Genomic DNA, 16,025 nt, shown 5'->3' with positions numbered 1-16,025 from the left:
TCCAGTGGGGGCCCCTGGAGCAGGCAGTCATGTGACTGTAAGCATGCAATATGGGTACTAGACTACTGTAGATGGGCGCAGCCTCACTCAATGCAAGTGTACTGAGCGAGGCTCGATACAGTCTAGTTTGAATGTGACTGGGAGTATGCAAATCATATACTTGGGGTCAAATGACCCCCCCCCCCCCCCCGGCCACCGAGAATCCTCACAGCGCACAGTGCGCGCAATGGCAGGATTCGCAAGCCTGCAGTCATATAGAGTGACTGCAGACTTGTAGCTTAAAACCTGACAGCCCCTTTAATTAATTTGCTCTAAATGTGTAGAGCATTAAAGTTAGGCTTTGGGGGCTATTTGCGCATATCACATGTTTTAACCACATAGTACTCTATGTATTACATTGAGGATCCAATAATTTGGTGTAAAAGTGCTTTGAATTTAGTATAAATGTTTGGATAAATTTCTTCCATTCTCTCCCATCTAAAACAATCTGATTGTTTATAGATGTGGCCCAAAAAAAATCTGCATCATTTTTTTTATTGCCGATATACAGTACATACATAAAGTATACTGTATTTAGCTCTGATAAATTTAAAGTGGGGCAAAGTTAGCAATAACCCAGGGCCCCAATTCCTAGAATCATATTGCATAATATTTGGACATTATGCTGAACATTGTTATGATCTGCATATGTCAGGATTATCGGTGGACACCGCATTGGAGAATTTTAAGACACTATTTTATATGGTGGTATGAAGTTATAATTTAGGTATTTTATAATGATATTGGTATTGATTTTGGCATTTTATGATTTTTATTGATGATCATTATACCAGTATTTCAAAGGTTTGCCGCACTGATCTCAAGAACAGGTCTATGGGACTGCCAGGGACAGCTACAGTACCTATGATACTTGCTGCTTCATTTATTTGATGCTTTTTATACTACTGCTTGTTTTCTATTGTTTTTTTCTATTGCACTGCTCTGCGTGCTATACCCAAACACAGGGCCGCCATCAGGGCATTACTGCCCTGACTGGCGTATGGGGCCCGGTGGGCAGAGGGGGCCCGCATTGAGCCCCGTCTCATCTGCCCATCGAGCCCGGGCCCAAGCAGCAGGCTTCTGACGGTACACTGAACCTGTGTCTGAGATGCAGGTTCAGTGTCCTCTATTGCCTTTGCGGACCCATGCGGGTCCGCAAGGCAATAGTTAAAGCCGCCAGCCAATTGGAGGCTGGCAGCTGGCGTCAGCACGCATGTCGCCGGTGTATGACATCATTGTCATTCGCCGGCGAGTCTGCGCTGAAATGCCTGGGGTGGATGTCGGCGCTGGACAGTGGCCACGTAAGAAAGATGTTTTTTTAAAATTTTTACTGAATGTGGCAAGACCGGGGCATGATGAAGACATGAGGGCAGGATGGGAGGCACGGGGGCAGGAGTGAAAACAACACAGGGGGCAGAAATGAAAACAACACAGGGGGCAGGAATGAAAACAACACTGGGGGCAGGAATGAAAACAACACTGGGGGCAGGAATAAAAACAACACTGGGGCCGGAATGGAAACAACACTGGGGGCAGGAATGAAAACAACACTGGGGGTAGGAATGAAAACAACACTGGGGCTGGAATGAAAACAACACTGGGGCAGGAATGAAAACTACACAGGGGGCAGGATGTGAGACATAGGGCAGGATGTGAGACACATGGGGCAGAATGTGTGACACAGGGGGCAGGATGTTAGACACAGGAGGCAGGATGTGAGACACTGGGCAGAATGTGAGACACAGGGGGCAGGATGTGAGACACAAGGGGCAGAATGTGTGACACTGAGGCAGGATGTGAGACACAGGGGGCAGGATGTGAGACACAGGGGGCAGGATGTGAGACACTGGGCACGATGTGAGACACGGGGCAGAATGTGTGACACGGGGCAGAATGTGTGACACGGGGCAGGATGTGACACACGGGGTAGAATGTGAGACACAGGGGGCAGGATGTGGGACACGGGGGGCAAGATGTGTGACACGGGGGGCAGGATGTGAGACACAGGGGGCAGGATGTGAGACACGGGGCAGAATGTGTGACACTGGGCAGGATGTGAGACACATGGGGCAGAATGTATGACACAGGGGGCAGAATGTGTGACACGGGGGGCAAGATGTGTGACACAGGGGGCAGGATGTGAGACACGGGGCAGAATGTGTGATACGGGGCAGGATGTGACACACAGGGGGTAGAATGTGAGACAGGGGGGCAGGATGTGGGACACGGGGGCAGGATGTGAGACACGGGGCAGAATGTGAGACGAGGGCAGGATGTGAGACGGGGCAGAATGTGAGACACAGGGGGCAGGATGTGAGACACAGGGGGCAGGATGTGAGACACAGGGGGGCAGGATGTGAGACACAGGGTGGCAGAATGTGTGACACAGGGGGCAGAATGTGTGACACGGGGGGCAAGATGTGTGACACGGGGGGCAGAATGTGAGACACGGGGCAGAATGTGTGACACGGGGGCAGGATGTGAGACACAGGGGGCAGGATGTGAGACACAGGGGGCAGGATGTGAGACACTGGGCAGGATGTGTGACACAAGGGGCAGAATGTGTGACACAGGGGGCAGGATGTGAGACACTGGGCAGGATGTGAGACACAGGGAGCAGAATGTGTAACACGGGGCAGGATGTGAGACACAGGGGGTAGAATGTGAGACACGGGGCAGGATGTGGGACACGGGGGCAGGATGTGGGATACGGGGGCAGGATGTGAGACACGGGGGCAGGATGTGAGACACGGGGCAGAATGTGAGACGGGGCAGGATGTGAGACGGGGCAGAATGTGAGACAAAGGGGGCAGGATGTGAGACACAGGGGGGCAGGATGTGAGACACAGAGGGGCAGGATGTGAAACATAGGGGGCAGTATGTGAGACACAGGGGGGCAGGATATGAGACACGGGGCAGGATGTGAGACACATGGTGGCAGGCTGGGAGACGCCGGGCAGGATGGAGACAAATGGGGCAGGAATATGGCGCATGATCATGGTGCAGGATGGAGACACATGGTGTAGGATCACGGGGCAGGATGGATACGATGGAGACAGGTGGGGCGGCAGGATCATGGGACAGATGGGGCGGCAGGATCATAGGACAGATGGATCAGGATCATGGGACAGATGCGGCAGGATGGGGAGATCATATGGGGGCAGAATGGATACTTATGAGGGCAGAATAGGAGAACATATGGCTGGAGCCAGGAATGAGATACACGGGGCCAGGAAGGGGGATATTATTACCATAGGGGCTAGTTAAGGGATATTATTACTGTAGTGATGTATTTATTTTATTTTTTGAGGATACTGTTTTAAATGGGGGGGCGGTCCTATTACTGTGCAGAACGACACTAGGTCACCTTTTTTCTTCACTTGGTGTAGTGTAGAAGTCGGGAAAAAATTAAGCAATGTGTTCTGCAAGCGGAGCTCTAGATAACGGTTATTTCCTGCAGAGATGAGTCCTGGCTGGAAGACGTGATGGCAGTCTGTGCTGGATGAAGATGGAAAGCGAGGCTGAAGGACTTCACCTAAAGACATCACTGGTGAGTCAGTGTGTTACCTGTTCACAGACACTACATATTAAGTACAGATCTCCTGTGTATAATGGCACTTATAGTGATAGTATTGTATTTTTTTATTAATGATCAGCATTTCAGTATTCAGTCACTATGTAATGGTAATATGTTGTCCGGCCATGGTGTGGCGGTAATTGTTCCCTGTGTGTGGTATTATTGGTCACCATGTGGTGGTAATATGTGATCTGGACATGGTGCGGTGGTATTTGTTCCTTGTATGTCCTATTATTCTGTCATTATGGTGGTAATATGTGATCTGGACATGGTGTGGCAGTATTTGTTCCTTGTAGTGGTATTAGAGGTCACTATGTGGTGGAAATATGTTGTCTGGTCATGGTACCGTGGTATTTGTCCCTTTTGGATGTGATATTATTGGTCAATTTAAAAATTGAAAAATAAATAAAAATATACCTAAATTGTATTGCATATTTTAACAAATTTTTAATAGGATAGCGGAGAGTAGGGCCCGGCCAAAAGAGTCTACCTTGTCGTGGTGGCAGATTAGAAAAATCTTTTGGCCAAAACAAAAGCTGCTGGCAATATGTGTGATCTGGTGATGGGAACTGTTAATGTGTAATTGGTGAGAAGTGGAGTTTTCCAAGAGAGAGTGGTGGGACTGTGAACAGTTCGTGGGGTGGAGGCAGAGCTGCGGTGGAGCCTGGGCGGAGTCTCAAGGGCGCCCTGAAAATTCCTAGTGGCAGCCCTGCCCAAACATCTGTAAATCTTTTAAGTTAATATGGCAAGCATTTGGAAAATTTTGTGCCACTTCATAGATAAAATATTTATTCTGTCAGTCAAAATAAAATTGCTATGTGCATACAGTGCGTTTTTTTATGCATTTTCGCAGCGTTTTTTCTGCCCGGAAATGAGCCAAAAACGCTACGGAAACCTTATGCAAGCTAATTTAATGACCATTCTTAAGTGTTGTGCACATGATCAGTAAATTTCCTTTGAGTATTTGCATTGCATTTTTTTCTGCAGCATGTCAATTGTTGTGAAATTGGATTCTGGGCTCCCCCGGTGGCCACTTGTGGAATTGAACTTGTGTGCATCATCCCCTCTGTTCACCTGCTCCTATCAGGATGTGGGAGTCGCTATATAACCTTGCTCCTCTGTCAGTTTCTTGCCGGTCAACAATGTAATCAGAAGCCTTCTGTGCTTGTTCCTGCTACTAGACAACTCCCAGCTAAGTTGGACTTTTGTCCTTGTGTGTTTTTGCATTTTGTTCCTGTTCACAGCTGCTGTTTCGTTACTGTGTCTGGAAAGCTCTTGTGATCGGAAATTGCCACTCTGGTGTTATGAGTTAATGCTAGAGTCTTAAAGGAATTTCTGGATGGTGTTTTGATAGGGTTTTCTGCTGACCATGAAAGTGTCCTTTCTGTCTTCCTGCTATCTAGAAAGCGGACCTCGATTTTGCTAAACCTATTTTCATACTACGTTTGTCATTTCTTCTAAAATCACCGCCAATATATGTGGGGGCCTCTGTCTGCCTTTTCGGAAAATTTCTCTAGAGGTGAGCCAGGACTGTCTTTTCCTCTGCTAGGATTAGGTAGTTCTCCGGCTGGCGCTGGGCATCTAGGGTTAAAAAACGTAGGCATGCTACCCGGCCACTTCTAGTTGTGCGGCAGGTTTAGTTCATGGTCAGTATAGTTTCCATCTTCCAAGAGCTAGTTCTCATATATGCTGGGCTATGTTCTCTCGCCATTGAGAATCATGACAGTTTGACCGGCCCAAAAAAGGGTTAAATTACTGGCTGAGAAAGGAGAGAAAAAAGAAGTCTGCTACAATTTTTTTTTTTTTTTTCCTCTAGTTCTGAGTGTGCTCTTAATTGAATCACTTGCTAGTCTGCCTATTCTGCAGCCTTCCTCTCTTTCTCTCCTTCTAATCCTTGAATGGCTCTGTGTTCACCTGTTTCAAATGGATCTTCAGAGTGTAGCTACAGGTTTGAATAATCTCGCCACAAAGGTACAAAATTTGCAAGATTTTGTTGTTCATGCACCTATGTCTGAGCCTAGAATTCCTTTGCCTGAATTCTTCTCGGGGAATAGATCTCACTTTCAAAATTTTAAAAATAATTGCAAATTGTTTTTGTCCCTGAAGTCTCGCTCTGCCGGAGACCCTGCACAGCAGGTCAGGATTGTAATTTCCTTGCTCCGGGGCGACCCTCAAGACTGGGCTTTTGCATTGGCACCAGGGGATCCTGCGTTGCTCAATGTGGATGCGTTTTTTCTGGCCTTGGGGTTGCTTTATGAGGAACCTCATTTAGAGCTTCAGGCGGAAAAGGCCTTGATGTCCTTGTCTCAGGGGCAAGATGAAGCTGAAATATACTGCCAAAAATTCCGCAAATGGTCTGTGCTTACTCAGTGGAATGAGTGCGCCCTGGCGGCGATTTTCAGAGAAGGTCTCTCTGATGCCATTAAGGATGTTATGGTGGGGTTCCCTGTGCCTGCGAGTCTGAATGAGTCCATGACGATGGCTATTCAGATCGATAGGCGTCTGCGGGAGCGCAAACCTGTGCACCATTTGGCGGTGTCTACTGAGAAAACGCCAGAAAATATGCAATGTGATAGAATTCTGTCCAGAAGCGAGCGGCAGAATTTTAGACGAAAAAATGGGTTGTGCTTCTATTGTGGTGATTCAACTCATGTTATATCAGCATGCTTTAAGCGTACTAAGAAGCCTGACAAGTCTGTTTCAATTAGCACTTTACAGTCTAAGTTTATTCTATCTGTGACCCTGATTTGTTCTTTGTCATCTATTACCGCGGACGCCTATGTCGACTCTGGCGCTGCTTTGAGTCTTATGGATTGGTCCTTTGCCAAACGCTGTGGGTATGATTTGGAGCCACTGGAGGCTCCGATACCTCTGAAAGGGATTGACTCCACCCCATTGGCTAGTAATAAACCACAATACTGGACACAAGTGACTATGCGTGTTAATCCGGATCACCAGGAGGTTATTCGCTTTCTGGTGCTGTATAATCTACATGATGTTTTGGTGCTGGGATTGCCATGGCTGCAATCTTATAACCCAGTCCTCGACTGGAGAGCTATGTCTGTGTTAAGCTGGGGATGTAAAGGAACTCATGGGGACGTATCTTTGGTTTCCATTTCATCATCTATTCCCTCTGAGATTCCTGAATTCTTGTCTGACTTTCGTGACGTTTTTGAAGAACCCAAGGTTGGTTCACTACCTCCGCACCGGGAGTGCGATTGTGCCATAGACTTGATTCCGGGTAGTAAATACCCTAAGGGTCGTTTATTTAATCTGTCTGTGCCTGAACACGCTGCTATGCGAGAATATATAAAGGAGTCCTTGGAAAAGGGACATATTCGTCCTTCGTCATCTCCCTTAGGAGCCGGTTTTTTCTTTGTGTCTAAGAAAGACGGCTCTTTGAGGCCGTGTATTGATTATCGACTTTTGAATAAAATCACGGTTAAATATCAATATCCGTTACCACTGCTTACTGATTTGTTTGCTCGTATAAAGGGGGCCAAGTGGTTCTCTAAGATTGATCTCCGTGGGGCGTATAATTTGGTGCGAATCAAGCAGGGGGATGAGTGGAAAACCGCATTTAATACGCCCGAGGGCCATTTTGAGTATTTGGTGATGCCTTTTGGTCTTTCAAATGCCCCTTCAGTCTTCCAGTCCTTTATGCATGACATTTTCCGCGATTATTTGGATAAATTTATGATTGTTTATCTGGATGATATTCTGATTTTTTCGGATGACTGGGACTCTCATGTCCAGCAGGTCAGGAGGGTTTTTCAGGTGTTGCGGTCTAATTCCTTGTGTGTGAAGGGTTCTAAGTGTGTTTTTGGGGTTCAAAGGATTTCTTTCTTGGGATACATTTTTTCCCCCTCTTCCATCGAGATGGATCCTGTCAAGGTTCAGGCTATTGGTGATTGGACGCAACCCTCTTCTCTTAAGAGTCTTCAGAAATTTTTGGGCTTTGCTAACTTTTATCGTCGATTTATTGCTGGTTTTTCTGATGTTGTAAAACCATTGACTGATTTGACTAAGAAGGGTGCTGATGTTGCTGATTGGTCCCCTGATGCTGTGGAGGCCTTTCGGGAGCTCAAGCGCCGCTTTTCTTCCGCCCCAGTGTTGCGTCAGCCTGATGTTGCTCTTCCTTTTCAGGTTGAGGTCGACGCTTCTGAAATCGGAGCTGGGGCGGTGTTGTCGCAGAGAAGTTCCGACTGCTCCGTGATGAGACCTTGTGCTTTTTTTTCCCGTAAATTTTCGCCCGCCGAGCGGAATTATGATATTGGGAATCGGGAGCTTTTGGCCATGAAGTGGGCTTTTGAGGAGTGGCGTCACTGGCTTGAGGGGGCCAGACATCAGGTGGTGGTATTGACTGACCACAAAAATTTAATTTACCTTGAGTCTGCCAGGCGCCTGAATCCTAGACAGGCGCGCTGGTCGTTGTTTTTCTCTCGGTTTAATTTTGTGGTGTCGTACCTACCGGGTTCTAAGAATGTTAAGGCGGATGCCCTTTCTAGGAGTTTTGAGCCTGACTCCCCTGGTAATTCTGAGCCCACAGGTATCCTTAAAGATGGAGTGATATTGTCTGCCGTTTCTCCAGACCTGCGGCGGGCCTTGCAGGAGTTTCAGGCGGATAGACCTGATCGTTGCCCACCTGGTAGACTGTTTGTTCCTGATGATTGGACCAGTAGAGTCATCTCTGAGGTTCATTCTTCTGCGTTGGCAGGTCATCCTGGAATCTTTGGTACCAGGGATTTGGTGGCAAGGTCCTTCTGGTGGCCTTCCCTGTCACGAGATGTGCGAGGCTTTGTGCAGTCTTGTGACGTTTGTGCTCGGGCCAAGCCTTGTTGTTCTCGGGCTAGTGGATTGTTGTTGCCCTTGCCTATCCCGAAGAGGCCTTGGACGCACATCTCGATGGATTTTATTTCGGATCTGCCTGTTTCTCAGAAGATGTCTGTCATCTGGGTGGTGTGTGACCGTTTCTCTAAGATGGTCCATCTGGTTCCCTTGCCTAAGTTGCCTTCTTCTTCCGAGTTGGTTCCTCTGTTTTTTCAAAATGTTGTTCGTTTGCATGGTATTCCTGAGAATATCGTTTCTGACAGAGGGACCCAATTCGTGTCTAGATTTTGGCGGGCATTCTGTGCTAGGATGGGCATAGATTTGTCTTTTTCGTCTGCTTTCCATCCTCAGACTAATGGCCAGACCGAGCGGACTAATCACACCTTGGAGACATATTTGAGGTGTTTTGTGTCTGCGGATCAGGATGATTGGGTTGCTTTTTTGCCTTTGGCGGAGTTCGCCCTCAATAATCGGGCCAGCTCTGCCACCTTGGTGTCCCCGTTTTTCTGTAATTTGGGGTTTCATCCTCGATTTTCCTCCGGTCAAGTGGAATCTTCGGATTGTCCTGGAGTGGATGCTGTGGTGGAGAGGTTGCATCAGATTTGGGGGCAGGTGGTGGACAATTTGAAGTTGTCCCAGGAGAAGACTCAGCTTTTTGCCAACCGCCGTCGTCGTGTTGGTCCTCGGCTTTGTGTTGGGGACTTGGTGTGGTTGTCTTCTCGTTTTGTCCCTATGAGGGTCTCTTCTCCTAAGTTTAAGCCTCGGTTCATCGGCCCGTACAAGATATTGGAGATTCTTAACCCTGTGTCCTTCCGTTTGGACCTCCCTGCATCCTTTTCGATTCATAATGTTTTTCATCGGTCATTGTTGCGCAGGTATGAGGTACCGGTTGTGCCTTCCGTTGAGCCTCCTGCTCCGGTGTTGGTTGAGGGTGAGTTGGAGTACGTTGTGGAAAAGATCTTAGACTCTCGTGTTTCCAGACGGAGACTCCAGTATCTGGTCAAATGGAAGGGATACGGTCAGGAGGATAATTCTTGGGTCACTGCCTCTGATGTTCATGCCTCCGATCTTGTCCGTGCCTTTCATAGGGCTCATCCTGATCGCCCTGATGGTTCTGGTGAGGGTTCGGTGCCCCCTCCTTGAGGGGGGGGTACTGTTGTGAAATTGGATTCTGGGCTCCCCCGGTGGCCACTTGTGGAATTGAACTTGTGTGCATCATCCCCTCTGTTCACCTGCTCCTATCAGGATGTGGGAGTCGCTATATAACCTTGCTCCTCTGTCAGTTTCTTGCCGGTCAACAATGTAATCAGAAGCCTTCTGTGCTTGTTCCTGCTACTAGACAACTCCCAGCTAAGTTGGACTTTTGTCCTTGTGTGTTTTTGCATTTTGTTCCTGTTCACAGCTGCTGTTTCGTTACTGTGTCTGGAAAGCTCTTGTGATCGGAAATTGCCACTCTGGTGTTATGAGTTAATGCTAGAGTCTTAAAGGAATTTCTGGATGGTGTTTTGATAGGGTTTTCTGCTGACCATGAAAGTGTCCTTTCTGTCTTCCTGCTATCTAGAAAGCGGACCTCGATTTTGCTAAACCTATTTTCATACTACGTTTGTCATTTCTTCTAAAATCACCGCCAATATATGTGGGGGCCTCTGTCTGCCTTTTGGGAAAATTTCTCTAGAGGTGAGCCAGGACTGTCTTTTCCTCTGCTAGGATTAGGTAGTTCTCCGGCTGGCGCTGGGCATCTAGGGTTAAAAAACGTAGGCATGCTACCCGGCCACTTCTAGTTGTGCGGCAGGTTTAGTTCATGGTCAGTATAGTTTCCATCTTCCAAGAGCTAGTTCTCATATATGCTGGGCTATGTTCTCTCGCCATTGAGAATCATGACAGTCAATTCTTTGTGTGGATTTGCAGCATTTTCCACACATTGAGTCAATCAAATCTGCAGCAAAAACACAGGTATAAAAATGTTTGCGGATTTGAGTTTTTGTTTGCATTTTAACCCCTTTACCCCCAAGGGTGGTTTGCACGTTAATGACCGGGCCAATTTTTACAATTCTGACGACTGTTCCTTTATGAGGTTATAACTGGAACGCTTCAACGGATCCCGGTGATTCTGACATTGTTTTCTCCAGATATACTGTACTTCATGATAGTGGCAAAAATGTATTTGATATTACCTGTGTTTATTTGTGAAAAAAATGGAAATTTGGCGAAAATTTTGAAAATTTTGCAATTTTCCAACTTTGAATTTTTATGCAATTAAATCACAGAGATATGTCACACAAAATACTTAGTAAGTAACATTTCCCACATGTCTACCTTACATCAGCACAATTTTGGAGCCAACATTTTTTTTTGTTAGCGAGTTATAAGGGTTAAAAGTTGACCAGCAATTTCTCATTTTTACAATACCATTTTTTTAGGGACCACATCACATTTGAAGTTACTTTGAGGGGTCTATATGATAGAAAATACCCAAGTGTGACACCATTCTAAAAACTGCACATCTCAAGGTGCTCAAAACCACATTCAAGAAGTTTATTGACCCTTCAGGTGTTTCACAGAAATTTTTGGAATGTTTAAAACAAAATGAACATTTAACTTTTCTTCACAAAAAATTAACTTCAGCTCCAATTTGTTTTATTTTACCAAGGGTAACAGGAGAAATTGGACCCCAAAAGTTGTTGTACTATTTGTCCTGAGTACCACGATACCCCATACGTGGGGGTAAACCACTGTTTGGGCGCATGGCAGAGCTCGGAAGGGAAGGAGCGCCGTTTGACTTTTCAATGCAAAACAGACTGGAATTGAGATAGGATGCCATGTCGCGTTTGGAGAACCCCTGATGTGCCTAAACATTGAAACCCCTCACACGTGACACCATTTTGGAAACTAGACCCCTAAGGAACTTATCTAGATGTGTGGTGAGCACTTTGACCCACCGAGTGCTTCAAAGAGGTTTATAATGCAGAGAAATAAAAAATCATATTTTTTCACAAAAATAATATTTCGCCCCCAATTTTTTATTTTCCCAAAGGAAACAGGAGAAATTGGACCCCAAAAGTTGTTGTCCAATTTGTCCTGAGTAAGCTGATACCCCATATGTGGGGGTAAACCACTGTTTGGGCGCATGGCAGAGCTCGGAAGGGAAGGAGCGCCATTTGACTTTTATATGCAAAATTGACTGGAATTCAGATCGACACCATGTCGTGTTTGGAGAGCCCCTGATGTGCCTAAACATTGAAACCCCCCACAAGTGACACCATTTTGGAAAGCAGACCCCCTAGGGAACTTATCTTATCTAGTGTTGTGAGAACTTTGAACCTCCAAGTGTTTCACTACAGTTTATAACGCAGATCCGTGAAAATAAAAATTGTTTTTTTTCCACAAAAATGATTTTTTAGCTGCCAGTTTTGTATTTTCCCAAGAATAACAGGAGAAATTGGACCCCAAAAGTTGTTGTGCAATTTGTCCTGAGTACGCTGATATCCCATATGTGGGGGGAACCACCGTTTGGGTGCAACCACCGTTTGGGCGCAAGGCAGAGCTCGTAAGAGAAGGAGCGCAGTTTGGAATGCAGACTTAGATGGAATGGTCTGCAGGCGTCACATTGCGTTTGCAGAGCCCCTGATGTACCTAAACAGTAGAAACCCCCCACAAGTGACCCCATATTGAAAACTAGACCCCCAAAGGAACTTATTTAGATGTGTTGTGATAACTTTGAACCCCCAAGTGTTTCATTACAGTTTATAACACAGAGCCGTGAAAATAAAAAATCTTTTTTTTTTCCACAAAAATTATTTTTTAGCCCCCGGTTTTGTATTTTCCCAAGGGTAACAGGAGAAATTGGACCCCAAAAGTTGTTGTGCAATTTGTTCTGAGTACGCCGATACCCCATATGTTGGGGTAAACCCCTGTTTGGGTGCATGGGAGAGCTCAGAAGGGAAGGAGCACTGCTTTACTTTTTCAACGCAGAATTGGCTGGAATTGAGATCGGATGCCATGTCGCGTTTGGAGAGCCCCTGATGTGCCTAAACAGGGGAAACCTCCCAAATCTAACTGAAACCCTAACCCAAACACACCCCAAACCCTAATCCCAATCCTAATCCAAACCATAAATGTAATCCAAACCCTAACTTTAGCCCCAACCCTAACTGTAGCCCCAACCCTAACTGTAGCCCTAACCTTAACTTTAGCCCCAACCCTAATCCTAACCCTAATGGGAAAATGGAATTAATTTTAATTTTTATTTTATTATTTTTCCTTAACTAAGGGGGTTTGATTTACTTTTATAGTTTTTTTTTTATTATTGGCAGCTGTCACACACTAAAAGACGCTTTTTATTGCAAATAATAGTTTTTGCGTCTCCACATTTTGAGAGGTATAATTCTTCCATATTTTGGTCCATAGAGTCATGTGAGGTCTTGTTTTTTGCGGAAGGAGTTGACGTTTTTATTGGTAACATTTTCGGGCATGTGACATTTTTTGATCGCTGTTTATTCCGATTTATATGAGGCAGAATGACCAAAAACCAGCTATTCATGAATTTCTTTTTTTTGGGGGGGCGCTTATACCGTTCCACATTTGGTAAAATTGATAAAGCAGTTTTATTCTTCGGGTCAGAGCGATTACAGCGATACCTCATTTATATTTTTTTAATGTTTTGGCACTTTTATACAATAAAAACTATTTTATATAAAAAATAATATTTTTGCATCACTTTATTCTGAGGACTATAACTTTTTTATTTTTTTCGCTGATTTTGCTGTATGGTAGCTTCTTTTTTGCGGGACAAGATGACGTTTTCAGTGGTACCATGGATATTTATATCCGTCTTTTTGATCGCGTGTTATTCCACTTTTTGTTTGGCGGTACGATAATAAAGCGCCATTCTTTGCCTCCTTTTTTTTTTTTTTTACGGTGTTCACTGAAGGGGTTAACTAGTTGGACAGTTATATAGGTCGGGTCGTTATGGACGTGGCGATACTAAATATGTGTACTTTTTTGTTTTTTTTTATTTAGACAAAGAAATGTATTTATTGGAACAATATTTTTTTTTCTTTATTTAGGATTTTTTTTTTTTTTTTTTTTTACAGTTGTAAATATGATTTTTTTTTTACTTTTTTACATTGCCCCAGGGAGGGACATCACAATATAGTGACAGATCACTGATCTGACACTGCAATGCACTGTGTCAGATCAGCGACCTGACAGGCAGTGCAGGGAGGCTCCACTGCCATCAGACCCGCGGCGGATACCGCGTCTGTCTCCTCCTCTCCAGCTCTACTAATGGCTTGATCGGCTGCAATATTCTCTCTTAAAGGGTCTGTGCCATATACCCTTTTCCCGCTTTTTATAGAGCACACTGATGAAGGTCCTTTTACCAAAACGTTTGTGAACATTGTGACTACTGTATGTATTATAATAAACATCTTATTGCATCAGACCCACGAGAGTGTGCCAAGTATATCCTATATCACAGTGGGAGATGTGACTGCTCTACCCTGCTGCCAGCGATACACTGCTGCAGCCATTACCTCCTGCCAGTGTATCACTGAGCTGTTGTGAGAGAGTTCACCGGAGTTCATCAGCTGATCAGCTCCGGTACTCTCACTTATGGCACTACCGCTGCGTGAGAACTTTCTCACGCAGCAGTGGTGCCGTAAGGGAGATCACTGGAGCTGATCAGCTGATGAACTCGTGTGACCACTCTCACGGCAGCTCGGTGTTATACACTGACAGGAGGTAATCGCTCTCACAGTGTATCGCCAGCTGTCTTTGACAGCAGTCACAATAGTGACTGCTCTCAAAGTCATCAGGATTGTTGTGGGACATTATGGATTATCTTCTCTGCGGACAGGTGAGGAATATTGTGGTTTATTATTTTATTTTGTTGCAGGAGACGTTTACTTTGGTGGATTAGGCATTCGGTGAACATGGTTTAATTTAGATTCAATAAAGGAATCTGTGTCATTATTTCAAATGAAGAACTTCATTCTGGGTGTTTTTATAATATCACTACGGGGTTAGTAATGAGGGTGTCTTGTAGACGCCTCTCCATTACTAACCTGGAGCTTGATGTCACCTGACAATGCAAAGGTGACATCAACCCCCCCATCCATTACCCCACTTGCCACCGCTAAAAAGCAAGTGGGAAAAGCAAGACTAAGTGCCAGATTTGGCGCATCTTACAGATTAACCTTTTCTGAGGCGGCTGAGAGCTGATGTTTTTAGTCTGGGAGGGTGCCAATATCCATGGCCCCTTCCTAGGCTATTAATAAAAGCCCACAGCTGTCTGCCTAGCCTTTGCTGGTTAGATTTTATAGGGGGACCCTATGTCAATTTTGTTCTGTGGCCTCCTTGTAAACTATCCAGTAAAAGCTAAGCAAACAGCGGTGAGCTGGGAACCTTTATGGCCAGTGGCTCCTTCCCAGAATATTAATAATAATAATAATAATCTTTATTTTTATATAGCGCTAACCTATTCCGCAGCGCTTTACAGTTTGACATATTATATTAACATCAGCCTTCGGCTTTCCCGCTGCTGGTTATGAAAATAATGAGTGCGATCACGCAATTTTTTTTTTTTTTCCTTTAAATTAACAGTTGATGTTTGGCTACAGCGTATGTAGGTTCATTCTGTTAATGCTCCTACATAGGCTGGTAACACTGTGTGTATGTATGTTTGTGTTTACTTACCGGCTTAGTAATGAGGTTGTCTGGCTGACACCTTTTCATCACTAAATACAAAATGACCTGCTCAAAAAATACCAAAATAGGAGGACCATAAGATAACCAAAGAAAATCTAGAGACAAACAAAATCCTCCAGAGTGGATTCTCATAGAAAATAGTGCATGCACCCCTTCATAGGAAGATTGAATATCAAAACGCGCGTTAAGGGGTACACTGGTACATGACTTCAGACAGGTTGTATCTTGATTACCTTTGATACTTTCGGTTGCTGCTCTTGCGGTCTATTTAACCATTTCAGGTCATGGTGTGCACATTATGCTCTGTTTTTCCTTTGAAGGCTTTGGATCTCTTTGATGCTACTACACTGCTTCAATAATCAAAACCAGAATTTTTTCTTTAAATTCTTAGCCTTCAGAAGAAAAACCGATAGATTTGATATGCAATTAGATACTGGATTGACTTATCCCTCTCTATATATTTCATTGAAAATTGTCTGCACTATGTACTTTACCTAATCTTCACACCATATTCTTGAGCGGCCCTAATATTTCTATGACTAGTATTGATGATATTAATGAAATTATGTACTTTAATAAAATTATTTTCTATGAGAATCCAGTCTGGAGGATTTTGTTTGTCTCTACATTTTCTTTGCTGTTCATTACTAAGCCTAGGGCTAGGTGTCAATGACAGCTGCTGACACCAAGCCCTAATCCCATTACTCGTTATGCTACTGCATCAGAATGAAAAAGGTGGTGTTGAAAAAAGAAATTACATCACAAAACTTTTTAATATTTTTATTTAGCTCAAAAAAGCCTTCATTGCTGTACAAAAACGCTTTTAAAAAAGCATACAAAACTACCGCTAAAACGCACCAACATCGTGGCA

General features: G+C 44.7%; 1 protein-coding gene across 2 annotated transcripts in view; it reads right to left on the bottom strand.

Moving 5' to 3' along the window:
- Window positions 1-16,025, bottom strand: part of CORIN (corin, serine peptidase) — a 450,167-nt gene that overhangs the window by 171,084 nt on the left and 263,058 nt on the right. The window lies entirely within an intron of this gene.

Source organism: Ranitomeya variabilis, chromosome 1 (assembly GCF_051348905.1).
Source record: "Ranitomeya variabilis isolate aRanVar5 chromosome 1, aRanVar5.hap1, whole genome shotgun sequence".
In the NCBI taxonomy this organism is placed as follows: Eukaryota; Metazoa; Chordata; class Amphibia; order Anura; family Dendrobatidae; genus Ranitomeya; species Ranitomeya variabilis.
This window is presented reverse-complemented; position numbering and strand designations above follow the sequence as displayed.